The sequence below is a fragment of the Ambystoma mexicanum genome, chromosome 1p, assembly GCF_040938575.1.
Source record: "Ambystoma mexicanum isolate Mex_15411 chromosome 1p, UKY_AmexF1_1, whole genome shotgun sequence".
NCBI classification, from domain to species: domain Eukaryota; kingdom Metazoa; phylum Chordata; class Amphibia; order Caudata; family Ambystomatidae; genus Ambystoma; species Ambystoma mexicanum.
In genome coordinates this window covers 804,278,490-804,293,096 of record NC_090921.1, presented here as the reverse complement: position 1 = coordinate 804,293,096, position 14,607 = coordinate 804,278,490, and positions in this window count along the sequence as shown.

Here is a 14,607-nt window from a genome sequence, read left to right as displayed (position 1 = left end):
TTGGGAGGCGGACTGTGACCCGGAGAGTCTAGCAGTGTGTGTCGGGGTATCAAGCATTATGGTGCGTGGTTGTGCTGGTTGTGCAACTGATTTGTTGTGCATGACATCAGGGCTTCCCTGTGGGCCTGGGACTCTATTGATATCGATTGGCGTAGAGTCTCCAGTGCCGCCCGTCTGTCCCTGTTGGACGCCAACATGTCCTCCCTGTGTGATTGGCAAATGAAGTCTGTTGCCTGCTGTAGTTGCTCCATCTGCCTTTCAGGGGGGACAATGGAAGTGGCCACCGTCTCCATTGCTTGAGCCATCATCTCAGCTGATGCTGCCTGTTGGTTTGCCATAACGTATATGGATTGCTCCCATGTGGTATTGCCTGGTGGCGTACGGCCACCGCGTCGGCGGGCACCACACCTGTTTGGGGCAAGGCGAACTGCGCCTTGCTGTGCCGGCACTGCCTGAGGCTGCAGGACTGCATTCCCCCTCTGATCTGCTGGCCCAGGAACAGGATCAGATGTTGTGGAGTGTGACCCTGCATCCGTAACCACCAAAGGCGGACCTACCAACACTGACATCCCCATAGAGCAGTGGTCTTCAAACTTTTTTGGCCAGGGCCCCCCTGAGCAAAATTTGGGCAGGTCGGGACCCCCCAGAAATGCCAAATGGACAGTATATATTGCGCGCCGTCACCTGCTCCCATCAAAGTCGCTGGGCTCCCTCATCCCACTCCTACCCAGTCGCTGGTCTCTCCCCACCCCATCACACACCCAGGGCTCTCCCCACTCTGCTCCCATCACTATCCCATGGTTCCCGCCCATTGTGCTCCCACCATAGTCCCTCGGTTCCCCCATCCCGTTCCCAACACAGTCTGAGGGCCAGTGGCGGCTGGTGAATCTTTTTTAAGTGGAGGGGCATTAAGGGGAGGTTCGGGGGGGTTTCCCCCTGTGAAATTTTTTTTAAATAATAGGTTAAAATGTTGCATTGTAGAGCATACTTTTAACAAAAAATGGGTAAATAGCCAAACAGTTTGCAATTGTTGCTGGGAGTCCAGGGGGCAGGCATTGATATTTTATTTCTATCGCGCTCGTACACAAGTGTTTCAGAGCGTGACAAGGCAAGGGAGGGGAACAGAGGAGAATAAAACAGCGATCTTACTAGGCCCAGTGACATTGAGAACGCGCAAGTGTGAGGGGAAAAGTGCATGGAAGGGGGGAGAAGTGGAAAGTGCGAAGCAGAGGAGAAACAGATAAATAACAATAAATAAATAATAAAGGCAACAAACAGTGGTAGTGCAGCCAGCAATTTGCAAGTGCTACGTTTAAGGCAGCAGACAGGGTAGGTCTGATAAGTGCAGGAAGAAAGATGGTTCTCCTCAAGTTTTAGAGTGGCAGGGCGCTGTTCCAGAGGGAGGCCCCAGCCGAAGACGGAGATCTACCCCCAGCTCGTTTCTTTGATAAACGACTGACCCTGAGGGAGTTGGAGGTAGAGGAGTGAAGAGCTCGAGAGGGGAGGTATTTGCGGAGGAATAGCTGAAGGTATTTTGGACCGAGGCCCCAGAAAGCCTTGTGGACAAGGCAGAGGGTTTTGAATGATAGATGTCCGGTAAAAAGATACCATCCCTGTCCCCTGGGCCCCACTGGTCCTAACACAATGAACATGATTATGTGTATATGCAAGGCGCTGCACATTCATACAGCAATCACTCTATCATTCACATGAGCATCCATCACCATACACTCACTCATAACGCATCCATACACATGTTTAAATAAAAACAATGAACATAAACGTACCTTCTGCATTGGCCTGTGTGTGGGTGCTGCTCCAGCTGCTCTGTCCGTATGTGCGAGGAGGCGCAGGAGCTCCCCCTCGGACATACAGACATGCAGTGCCCCAGCCAGCATTTCCAATGAGCTATGCAATGCTGGTGAAGCAAAACGCCCCAGCACTTGCATGGCTCAGTGAGCATGTGCGGCTGGGGAACTAAACTGAACTGTCAAAGGGAAACAGTGTTTCCCTTTGACAGTTCAGCCAGCCCAGGAGCACTCCATTAGCTGGATAAAGCAGCTGAGGGAGTGCTCACTGTTTCACTGGGCTGGCTCCTTAGCTCCTCCATAATGGGTGAGGGGCCACTATGCAGTTAGTAATGTTGACCATTGTTGCTGAATATATCACAATTTACTTACATTTTAACACAAAGCACCCCTTTGGGTACTATTGAAACAGTGGGCTTCATAACTACTCTGGCGGTAGCTGTGCCGGTAAAACCGGCACGGCTGCCACTGGAGTTGCATCCGGGTCTGGCACCCGCGAATGGGCAATTACTAGGTCATGCCGAGTTAGGCGGACATGATAATTGCCCTTTCGAAGGTGCCGGTAGATCCCCATTCCCATTTGAGCCCCATATGGCTCAAATGGGAAGGGGGAGCTCGGATGCACCGGCACCGTTAATAACGGTGCCGGTGCATCCGACGAGCTGAGGTCAGACCTGGCGGGGGCTGTCAAGCACCCACGAGCACAACTCTTACTATCGCGGAACGGTAGCAACGGTGCCGGTAGCTTACCAGCACCGTTGTTACTGGTCCGCCATAGTAGTAATGAGGCCCAGTCTGTGACTAAAGGAATGAATATCCATTTACAACAGTGGGCCACTTTTTCATTGTTGCCTGAGACAGTTTCATGCTTCAGCCCGCCCATGTGGGCCACCCCTGCCCATTTCTTCCAATCTAAAAAAAAAAAAAAAAAAAAAAAAAAAATCTTTTTTCATGCTGAGCTCTCAGGGCCCCCCTGGGATGCACCCGCGGACCCCTAGGGGGTCGCGACCCACAGTTTGAATACCACTGCCATAGAGGGTTCTACCCCTGCTGCAGGTGGGTTGGACAGAACAGAATCCCTGCCAGAAACACTTACCTGCGACGCCACATAGGTCTCATCATCCGAATCAACACCTGAATAGAGGTCTGGGGAGGTGCACCCAGAGACACCCCTGGAGAGTATGGTCTGCAGCAAGAATGGGTTTTCACCCGCCACCACACCACGTCCCACACTGGTGACCGGCCGTGCCTGAGATGCCTCCTGGGTCTGCACCATCTCCTCAACCTCAACAGCATCAAGTGCGTCATCCCCTGCAAAAACATGAAAGACAAAAAATGGAAACAGGCATTAGCACCATGGCACACAAATAGGCCTGACAAGCTACAGAACCAGTACATTGATTGACACATATTCAACACGACTTTAACCCTCCCATGCATGCACTTACACTGAGTTGGAAGGGGAGGCACATGGCAGACACTGATGACACCAAGATGGAAGAGCAACACATTAGCTGCATGCTGGGTAGCAGTGCCAACACACATTGGCCTGTGAGTGGCATGTCCAATCCACATACATGACACATGCCATCACACAGATGGCATGTACCATAGGCATGTCACATTTGTGACAATAGGGCCGAGAAATGCGTAGTAAAAGTGGGAGAATTGAAACAATCAGCCTGAATGAACACTGAAGAATACGGAACAATGTTGTTGCAAGATGCCACTTCAAGGGCAACTGCCGTAATGTTGCGCAAAATGTCTACTGTGGGCAGAAGGGATACTGTAATACCCAAATCCAAGGGCGCAGAATGTTTTGGATGAAGCACATGGGTGACCCAAACCACTCAGGCACACACACCCTCACCTGGCACTCAATCCGAACCCGTCACACACACAACATACACATGGATCACACACACATGCATGTGCACTCACCGGACAATGCCTCGTAATCTGGCAGCTCTCCCACACCTTGGATCTGTTCCTCTGTGACGTAGGTCCCAGCAACATACTCATGTACAGTGAGTTTGTTGTCCTCTTGTGGAGACCCACCGCCAGTCACCAGAGTAGCGGCATGATTTGAGGCCAGCTTTTTCTTTGCCCTGCGTTTCAGGTCATTCCACCGCTTGTAGCAATCACCAGTTGTGCGCCTCACAAATCCAAGGGCACTTATGTTGTCCGCGATGGTCTGCCAGTGTGCCTGACGTTGAGCAGGTGTGGTCTTGCACCCTGCAGTAATCAACATTTCGCGGTCATATGTGGACACATACTGCACAAGTGCATCACGTTCGGCCTCATTGAAGCTAGGCTTCCTTGATGTGCCGGACTGCGTAGCCGTGTCTGGGGTATCAGCCTGTAGTGGACGAGTACTCTTCCTCTTTCTTTTGGAAGGTGGTGGGGATCGTGAGTGGCTTACGCCGCTCTGGTCACTAGGGGCAGGAGCACCGGTGGACTGGGTAGTAGGAGTGTGCAAATGCACACTGACCATAGGACTTGGTGCAGGCATTGGCTGGAGTTTGATGTTGTCAGGCGGAACGTTAGTATGATGGACCAGGACCGACACTGTCCTGGCTGGGAGAGTCAGAGCTGTGGTGGATGGAGCTGCAGCTGCCCCTGCAGCCTCCCCACCCTGCCTACTCGGGGCAGCAGATGACATAGCTGCCCCAGATCCACGTGGCCTGGTGACACCAACTTGCACCGCCACACGTGGCCTAGACTTGCTGACCTGGAAGTCAGCCTGGGAGTCATCCTGTGCCTGGTCAGGTGCCACAATGGGCCGGTCCAACAAGGGCTGAGCTGGGATGGTGTCAGCCACGTTTCCCTCAACCATGGGGGGGGCATGGGTGTCCCTGATTGGTCCTCCACACATAGGGGGCTAGGGGCACTCTGCAAATCCCGGCCACGTCCCCTACCGCGCCCACCACGCCCACCTGTTGAAGCTCGGCCACCTTTGCATCCCTTACCGCTTGCTCGCCTCCCAGCCATGGCACTGATGTTGTTGTGCGTATGGGAGTTGCAGTAAACTATTGTCCTGGGCAATTGGGGGTCAAAAGGGTAGGGTACTAGATGGAATTCGTACCCTTGTGCACTAGCAAGGCTGTCTGTGACCCGTGGGGGAAGATGACGGGTCACGCAACGCACAGGCACCCCAATAACAGAAAATAACGTGCATGCAACCCCTCGTAGACCACGTGCGTGGAAAAATGAACCCACACTACGTTGTGGCACTCAGAAACACAATAATGAGCGTACGTGTGTTACACGCAGCCTACAATGACCTCTGAAGGGGTACGCGACACACGGGGCAAGCACAGTTGGTAAATACGTGCGCGACTCACCGTCTGCCTGGAAAAAGAGCGTGAAAAAGACGTGTGTGTGCGCGTTGGCAACACCCCCGCCAAAAGAAGAATTGTACGCTGTCTGAGGAGACAGGACAAAAGAAGAAGTGAACGCTGTTTGAGGAAACAGGCCCAACAGAAAATCAGAAAAAAGCTGTCAGAGGTAACAGGGAGTACGAACTAGAAAAGAAACGCTGTGAAGTAAATCGCGTGTGAACCGACAAGAAGTACAGAATTCACCCACTCGCTCTCCACGAAAAGCACGTACAAGGAAATGACGTCCTACACGTACCTTTTAAACCGGCCCACACGTCCAACGTCACTTCCGCGTGTACGCGCTTGGGCCCTTTCCTCCAATTACACGAGCTGACACTCGGACGTGAAGTTTTTGGACGTGCACGATGAACATGCACCCATGTTCAGGGAAATGCTCACGCGCGTCACGTCACAGACGCGCTTACGCTCTAAGGGCCTTTGGTCCAATGAAATCGCGTACGTGTGCTGACACGCTTACGCGCTAAAGGCCTTTCCTCGAATTACACGCTGACGTTCAATTTTTTCACGTGCCAAATCACTCTGTATCAAGCTGGCCACGCGAAAACACACGGAAGACCACGCTCCTGCCCTGAAGGCCATTTTCCTGCCCCCCAGAGCCCCAAGCTCGCTCCCACCTGCCATCTGCTGCTGCCTGCCTGCCTGCTACCCACGTGCCCTGCTATTTGCTGCCTGCACATCAGCCAGGGGTGCAGTTGCTGTGACCACCCTTACTGAAACTGAAGACTCCCGACTGGGATACCATCACTCCACAGCCCAGCCCCAAGACCCAGTTGCCCACCCACATCTGCCTCTGGGGTTGCCATGTCGGGCACACCACCATCTGGCACCACTGGCAACCCCCAGCCAGAGAGGCAGAGGGCCACCAGCTTCACTGCCACCGAAGTTGGTGTCCTGGTGGAGCAAGTCCTGGGGCAGTATGATGCCCTCTTTGGAAGTTTGCGCGCCGACTATGAAGGACGGACCAGTATCTGGACGGACATTGTGACTGCCATCAACGCGGAGGGGGTGGCAGTCCGCAAATTCCAACATGTCAAGAAACGCTGGGAGGACTTCAGGTCCAGGACCCTCAACAAGGCCCGGCGCCTCTTGAAGCCAGCGGATGGTAAGGGGCGCCGGGGCCACCTGTCGGAACATCAAATGAGGGCCCTGGAACGCATATCCCCAGCGCTCCACGTCCAGGTCCTTGAGAGGCAGACCCGTCTGGAGTCGAGCATGCATACTGATTGTAAGCTGTGCGTGTGGTGGTGTGCCAGAAGTGTGCAGGTTGCACATGTGGTTTTGTAGGGCCATGTACGGATGTGTATGTACAGGGCCGTGAGGCTAACACATGCAAGTCCTCTCATGTGTGAGACACATGGATGGTGCATGTGTGTATGAGCTTGCATGCCAACTGCAGATGTGTGAGCACACATGTTTGAATGACTGTGTATGTAAGTTGGTATGGTTGTGGTGTCACACATGGATGTCGGTTCTAGCTGCATGTATCTGCACCGTGTACATGTGCATGTGTGTGTATTTCACAAGGGTGCAAAAGTGATGCAACATGGATGCTTGGGACACTGATATGTAGGAGACTGATTGCCAGATGTGACATGGATGGCAATCTCATCACTGCGACAGTTGGTGGAGGTGTACACATGCATGTAAGTGTGGTGGCAAGTGTGCATCTAGTGCACTCCTGTGTTTCATGTGATGTCTGGCTCACCTTTGGCTGCTCATGCTGTTGTATGTGTATGGATGGTGCTGGCTGTTGCCATATGGCTGTGGAATTGCTCATGTGTGTGAGTTGACATGCCATGTGTGTTGAGGATTGTGATGCCATGTCTGACTTTTGACACTGCCACTCATGTGCAACTGTCATGTGTGTATGAGTCCATTGTACAGTGTCCTGATGCCTGTCTCCTATCTCTCCCTCTCTGCAGCGTCAACTGATGAAGAGGGCGGAGAGGGTGCTGTGGAGCACAGAGGCGGGGATCACACCACCAGCCGGAGACGCAAGACCCGGCTCCCCTCCCAGGTTGTCATCTTGTCGGGGAGTGAGGAGTCCGGTGCTGCGTCCCAGGCCGTAGCTCCTGAGGGAAGGTCCAAGAGGTGGAGGTCAGAGTTGGACTCCTCGGCAGCAGAAGGGGCAGCTGAGACCCCACAGGGTGCGACGGAGGAAGATGGCACGGAGTCATCCAGGTTGGTGGGGGGTTGGGTGGAGGAGGAGGCCGTGCAAGGGACAGACACGGGGTCTGCAGGTGGGGATTCCACTGGTGCTAGTGGTGCAGTGCAGGGGCAGGGACAGGAGGCAGCACAGGCTGCCGCGAAGGTGCCTGTGTGTAATCCTGTCCCTGATCCTGTGACTGCATCATCCCGCACCAGCAGGGATGCCTACGTCCAGACCCGTTTTCAGGGAGGGGATCAGCTTACAACAACTGGCCTTCCTCTCCCTGCAGACGTGGGGTGGCGTTGCGTCAACGGGCCATGCATGGTGACCTGCAGTCTTTTCATGGGGAGACTGCACGTCATCTCGAATGGCTCGTTGACCACGTCAGCCTACTGGGACAGGTCACCCAGGCCGGATTCCTCCGTTTGCTGAACCTTGCTTCGACCCCCTCCTCACCTGAACCCCCTATGGCCAGTCGTCCCCCGTGCCATCTTCCCACCCATGTATCACCTGGGTGACCTGTGGAGCTGCCTCTGACACATCCCTGCCACAGTCGGGAGTCGGACGTCCAGCAGGGGTGGCCACCTCAACAACTGCACCCCAGCCAGAGGAGGATGCGCAGGCAGCAGGAGCCAGGGCACGGGCACAGGCACAGCAGCAGCAGGAACAAGGTGGGAGCCATGATGGCTCTGGGCCTTCGACATCGGAGGGGCAGGCATCGGCCAGAGGGGAGGAGGACCCAGGAATGGGAGTGTCTTCCGTGTGGCAGCGGTTAGGCCATGCTATAGATGCGGAGCGGCAGCGGGCAGAAGAGGCACGGCTCACAATGGTCAGGGTGGAGAACTCTATGCGGAGGGCCCTGAGGCGGGCCGAGTGCCTCGAGGGAATTCGCAGGGTGTTGAAGGAGAACATGTTGTCATCCCTGCGAACCCTTTGGGGCCATGGAAGAGGACCGCCTCCAGGACATTGAGCAGGAGTTCGATGATGGCCTGGCCCGGGACATCAAGAAGTGAGCCGTCGGACTAGCCCGCTGCCCTTGTAAATAGTTTTTAGAGTTAGGTTTCCTTTTCCTTTTCTTTTTATTTGTGGTCAATGGACAATGCCACACAAATTTGTATATAGTTATATTGTTCGGTAGTTTGTTAGGTAGGTTTCATTTGTTTGGTTGGGATCATGGACCCTTTATATCCTTGGACAATGGATTGTAAATAGTTGGAGTATGGATTGGTTTCTCTTATTTTTTGGATTATGAACATGAAGCAATGGACATTATTTTTACATTTCCTTTGGATTTGCGTTGCTGGAGGGTGACTTTGGACTGTTTTTCTTCCAAAGTTTTATGGATTGCTTATCATTTTCAATCATCTTTTTCATATGCTTTTCATTTCATGTTTCATATTTTGGTATGCTTTCATTTCATTTTTTGTTTACTGTACATAATACATTTTCATTTGTCAGTTCCATCTGTGGGATTCGCTCATTGGGTTGATGCATGTGGAAACGTGGGTTTACACAAGCAATGCCAACCAGTGTATGTGTGTGACGGACATGTGTTGATGTACATAGTTGACTTATGGTTTGTGTCATGAGATCGGCATTTCACTGCTGGGGCGTGGGGGTGCAAGGGGACATGAGTGGGGGCCTGCTGGCAGGTGCCCCTCACTGCTGGGGGGTGGGGGTGCTGGCAGACATGAGTGGGGGCCTGCTGGCAGGTGCCCCTGACTGCTGGGGGGTGGGGGTGCTGGGGGACATGTGTGGGACATGAGTGGGGGCTGCTGGCAGGTGCCCCTCACTGCTGGGGGGTGGGGGTGCTAGGGGACATGTGTGGGACATGAGTGGGGGCCTGCTGGCAGATGCCCCTCACTGCTGTCGGGTGGGGGTGCTGGCAGACATGAGTGGGGGCCTGCTGGCAGGTGCCCCTGACTGCTGGGGGGTGGGGGTGCTGGGGGACATGTGTGGGACATGAGTGGGGGCCTGCTGGCAGGTGCCCCTCACTGCTGGGGGGTGGGGGTGCTGGCGGACATGTGTGGAACATGAGTGGGGGCCTGCTGGCAGGTGCCCCTCACTTCTGGGGGGTGGGGTGCTGGGGGACATGTATGGAACATGAGTGGGTGCCTGCTGGTAGGTGCCCCTGACTGCTGGGGGGTGGGGGTGCTGGGGAACATGTGTGGGACATGAGTGGGGGCCTACTGGCAGGTGCCCCTCACTGCTGGGTGGTGGGGGTGCTGGGGACATGTGTGGGACATGAGTGGGGGCCTGCTGGCAGGTGCCCCTGACTGCTGGGGGGTGGGGGTGCTGGGGGACATGTGTTGGACATGAGTGGGGGCCTGCTGGAAGGTGCCCCTCACTGCTGGGGGTGCTGGGGGACATGTGTGGGACATGAGTGGGGGCCTGCTGGCAGGTGCCCCTCACTGCTGGAGGGTGGGGGTGCTGGCAGACATGAGTGGGGGCCTGCTGGCAGGTGCCCCTGACTGCTGGGGGGTGGGGGTGCAGGGGGACATGTGTGGGACATGAGTGGGGGCCTGCTGGCAGGTGCCCCTCACTGCTGGGGGGTGGGGGTGCTGGCAGACATGAGTGGGGGCCTGCTGGCAGGTGCCCCTGACTGCTGGCTGGTGGGGGTACAGGGGGACATGTGTGGGACATGAGTGGGGGCCTGCTGGCAGGTGGCCCTGACTGCTGGGGGGTGCAGGGGGACATGAGTGGGGGCCTGCTGGCAGGTGCCCCTCACTGCTGGGGGTGGGGGTGCTGGGGGACATGTGTGGGACATGAGTGGGTGCCTGCTGGCAGGTGCCCCTCACTGCTGGGGGGTGGGGGTGCTGGGGGACATGTGTGGGACATGAGTGGGGGCCTGCTGGCAGGTGCCCCTGACTGCTGGGGGGTGGGGGGCTGGGGGACATGTGTGGGACATGAGTGGGTTCTGCTGGCAGGTGCCCCTCACTGCTGGGGGGTGGGGGTGCTGGGGGACATGTGTGGGACATGAGTGGGGGCCTGCTGGCAGGTGCCCCTCACTGCTGTGGGGTGGGGGTGCTGGCAGACATGAGTGGGGGCCTGCTGGCAGGTGCCCCTGACTGCTGGGGGGTGGGGGTGCTGGGGGACATGTGTGGGACATGAGTGGGGGCCTGCTGGCAGGTGCCCCTCACTGCTGTGGGGTGGGGGTGCTGGCAGACATGAGTGGGGGCCTGCTGGCAGGTGCCCCTGACTGCTGTGGGGTGGTGGTGCAGGGGGAAATGTGTGGGACATGAGTGGGGGCCTGCTGGCAGGTGCCCCTCACTGCTAGGGGGTGGGAGTGCTGGCAGACATGAGTGAGGGCCTGCTGGCAGGTGCCCCTTACAGCTTGGGGGTGGGGGTGCAGGGGGACATGTGTGGGACATGAGTGGGGGCCTGCTGGCAGGTGGCCCTGACTGCTGGGGGGTGGGGGTGCAGGGGGACATGTGTGGGACATGGGTGGGGGCCTGCTGGCAGGTGCCCCTCACTGCTGGGGGGTAGGGGGTGCTGGGGGACATGTGTGGGACATGAGTGGGGGCCTGCTGGCATGTGCCCCTCACTGCTGGGGGGTGGGGGTGCTGTGGGACATGAGTGGGGGCCTGCTGGCAGGTGCCCCTGACTGCTGGGGGTGGGGGTGCTGGGGGACATGTGTGGGACATGAGTGGGGGCCTGCTGGCAGGTGCCCCTCACTGCTGGGGGGTGGGTGTGCTGGGGGACATGTATGGAACATGAGTGGGTGCCTGCTGGTAGGTGCCCCTGACTGCTGGGGGGTGGGGGTGCTGGGGAACATGTGTGGGACATGAGTGGGGGCCTACTGGCAGGTGCCCCTCACTGCTGGGTGGTGGGGGTGCTGGGGACATGTGTGGGACATGAGTGGGGGCCTGCTGGCAGGTGCCCCTGACTGCTGGGGGGTGGGGGTGCTGGGGGACATGTGTTGGACATGAGTGGGGGCCTGCTGGAAGGTGCCCCTCACTGCTGGGGGTGCTGGGGGACATGTGTGGGACATGAGTGGGGGCCTGCTGGCAGGTGCCCCTCACTGCTGGAGGGTGGGGGTGCTGGCAGACATGAGTGGGGGCCTGCTGGCAGGTGCCCCTGACTGCTGGGGGGTGGGGGTGCAGGGGGACATGTGTGGGACATGAGTGGGGGCCTGCTGGCAGATGCCCCTCACTGCTGGGGGGTGGGGGTGCTGGCAGACATGAGTGGGGGCCTGCTGGCAGGTGCCCCTGACTGCTGGCTGGTGGGGGTACAGGGGGACATGTGTGGGACATGAGTGGGGGCCTGCTGGCAGGTGGCCCTGACTGCTGGGGGGTGCAGGGGGACATGAGTGGGGGCCTGCTGGCAGGTGCCCCTCACTGCTGGGGGTGGGGGTGCTGGGGGACATGTGTGGGACATGAGTGGGTGCCTGCTGGCAGGTGCCCCTCACTGCTGGGGGGTGGGGGTGCTGGGGGACATGTGTGGGACATGAGTGGGGGCCTGCTGGCAGGTGCCCCTGACTGCTGGGGGGTGGGGGGCTGGGGGACATGTGTGGGACATGAGTGGGTTCTGCTGGCAGGTGCCCCTCACTGCTGGGGGGTGGGGGTGCTGGGGGACATGTGTGGGACATGAGTGGGGGCCTGCTGGCAGGTGCCCCTCACTGCTGTGGGGTGGGGGTGCTGGCAGACATGAGTGGGGGCCTGCTGGCAGGTGCCCCTGACTGCTGGGGGGTGGGGGTGCTGGGGGACATGTGTGGGACATGAGTGGGGGCCTGCTGGCAGGTGCCCCTCACTGCTGTGGGGTGGGAGTGCTGGCAGACATGAGTGAGGGCCTGCTGGCAGGTGCCCCTTACAGCTTGGGGGTGGGGGTGCAGGGGGACATGTGTGGGACATGAGTGGGGGCCTGCTGGCAGGTGGCCCTGACTGCTGGGGGGTGGGGGTGCAGGGGGACATGTGTGGGACATGGGTGGGGGCCTGCTGGCAGGTGCCCCTCACTGCTGGGGGGTAGGGGGTGCTGGGGGACATGTGTGGGACATGAGTGGGGGCCTGCTGGCAGGTGCCCCTCACTGCTAGGGGGTGGGAGTGCTGGCAGACATGAGTGAGGGCCTGCTGGCAGGTGCCCCTTACAGCTTGGGGGTGGGGGTGCAGGGGGACATGTGTGGGACATGAGTGGGGGCCTGCTGGCAGGTGGCCCTGACTGCTGGGGGGTGGGGGTGCAGGGGGACATGTGTGGGACATGGGTGGGGGCCTGCTGGCAGGTGCCCCTCACTGCTGGGGGGTAGGGGGTGCTGGGGGACATGTGTGGGACATGAGTGGGGGCCTGCTGGCATGTGCCCCTCACTGCTGGGGGGTGGGGGTGCTGTGGGACATGAGTGGGGGCCTGCTGGCAGGTGCCCCTGACTGCTGGGGGTGGGGGTGCTGGGGGACATGTGTGGGACATGAGTGGGGGCCTGCTGGCAGGTGCCCCTCACTGCTGGGGGGTGGGTGTGCTGGGGGACATGTGTGGGACATGAGTGGGGGCCTGCTGGCAGGTGCCCCTCACTGCTGTGGGGTGGGGGTGCTGGCACACATGAGTGGGGGCCTGCTGGCAGGTGCCCCAGACTGCTGGGGGGTAGGGGGTGCTGGGGGACATGTGTGGGACATGAGTGGGGACCTGTTGGCATGTGCCCCTCACTGCTGGGGGGTGGGGGTGCTGTGGGACATGAGTGGGGGCCTGCTGGCAGGTGCCCCTGACTGCTGGGTGTGGGGGTGCTGGGGGACATGTGTGGGACATGAGTGGGGGCCTGCTGGCAGGTGCCCCTCACTGCTGGGGGGTGGGTGTGCTGGGGGACATGTGTGGGACATGAGTGGGGGCCTGCTGGCAGGTGCCCCTCACTGCTGGGGGGTGGTGGTGCTGGCACACATGAGTGGGGGCCTGCTGGCAGGTGCCCCAGACTGCTGGGGGGTGGGGGTGTAGGGGGACATGTGTGGGACATGAGTGGGGGCCTGATGGCAGGTGGCCCTGACTGCTGGGGGGTGGGGGTGCAGGGGGACATGTGTGGGACATGAGTGGGGGCCTGCTGGCAGGTGCCCCCTCACTGCTGGGGTGTGGGGGTGCTGGGGGACATGTGTGGGACATGAGTGGGGGCCTGCTGGCAGGTGGCCCTGACTGCTGGGGGGTTGGGGTGCAGGGGGACATGTGTGGGACATGAGTAGGGGCCTGCTGGCAGGTGCCCCTCACTGCTGGGGGGTTGGGATGCTGGGGGACATGTGTGGGACATGAGTGGGGGCCTGCTGGCAGGTGCCCCTGACTGCTGGGGGGTGGGGGTGCTGGGGGACATGTGTGGGACATGAGTGGGTGCCTGCTGGCAGGTGCCCCTGACTGCTGGGGGGTGGGGGTGCTGGGGGACATGTGTGGGACATGAGTGGGGGCCTGCTGGCAGGTGCCCCTCACTGCTGGGGGGTGGGGGTGCTGGGGGACATGTGTGGGACATGAGTGGGGGCCTGCTGGCAGGTGCCCCTCACTGCTGGGGGGTGGGGGTGCTGGCAGACCTGAGTGGGACATGAGTGGGGGCCTGCTGGAAGGTGCCCCTCACTGCTGGGGGACATGTGTGGGACATGAGTGGGGGCCTGCTAGCAGGTGCCCCTCACTGCTGGGGGGTGGGGGTGCTGGCAGACATGAGTGGGGGCCTGCTGGCAGGTGCCCCTGACTGCTGGGGGGTGGGGGTGCAGGGGGACATGTGTGGGACTTGAGTGGGGGCCTGCTGGCAGGTGCCCCTCACTGCTGGGGGGTGGGGGTGGGGGTGCTGGCAGACATGAGTGGGGGCCTGCTGGCAGGTGCCCCTGACTGCTGGGGGGTGGGGGTGCAGGGAGACATGTGTGGGGTATGAGTGGGGGCCTGCTGGCAGGTGGCCCTGACTGCTGGTAGGTGCAGGGGGACATGAGTGGGGGCCTGCTGGCAGGTGCCCCTCACTGCTGGGGGTGGGGGTGCTGGGGGACATGTGTGGGACATGAGTGGGTGCCTGCTGGCAGGTGCCCCTCACTGCTGGGGGGTGGGGGTGCTGGGGGACATGTGTGGGACATGAGTGGGGTCCTGCTGGCAGGTGCCCCTGACTGCTGGGGGGTGTGGGGGCTGGGGGACATGTGTGGGACATGGGTGGGGGCCTGCTTGCCGGTGCCCCTCACTGCTGGGGGTGGGGGTGCTGGGGGACATGTGTGGGACATGAGTGGGGGCCTGCTGGCAGGTGCTCCTCACTGCTGGGGGGTGGGGGTGCTGGCAGATATGAGTGGGGGCCTGCTGGCAGGTGCCCCTG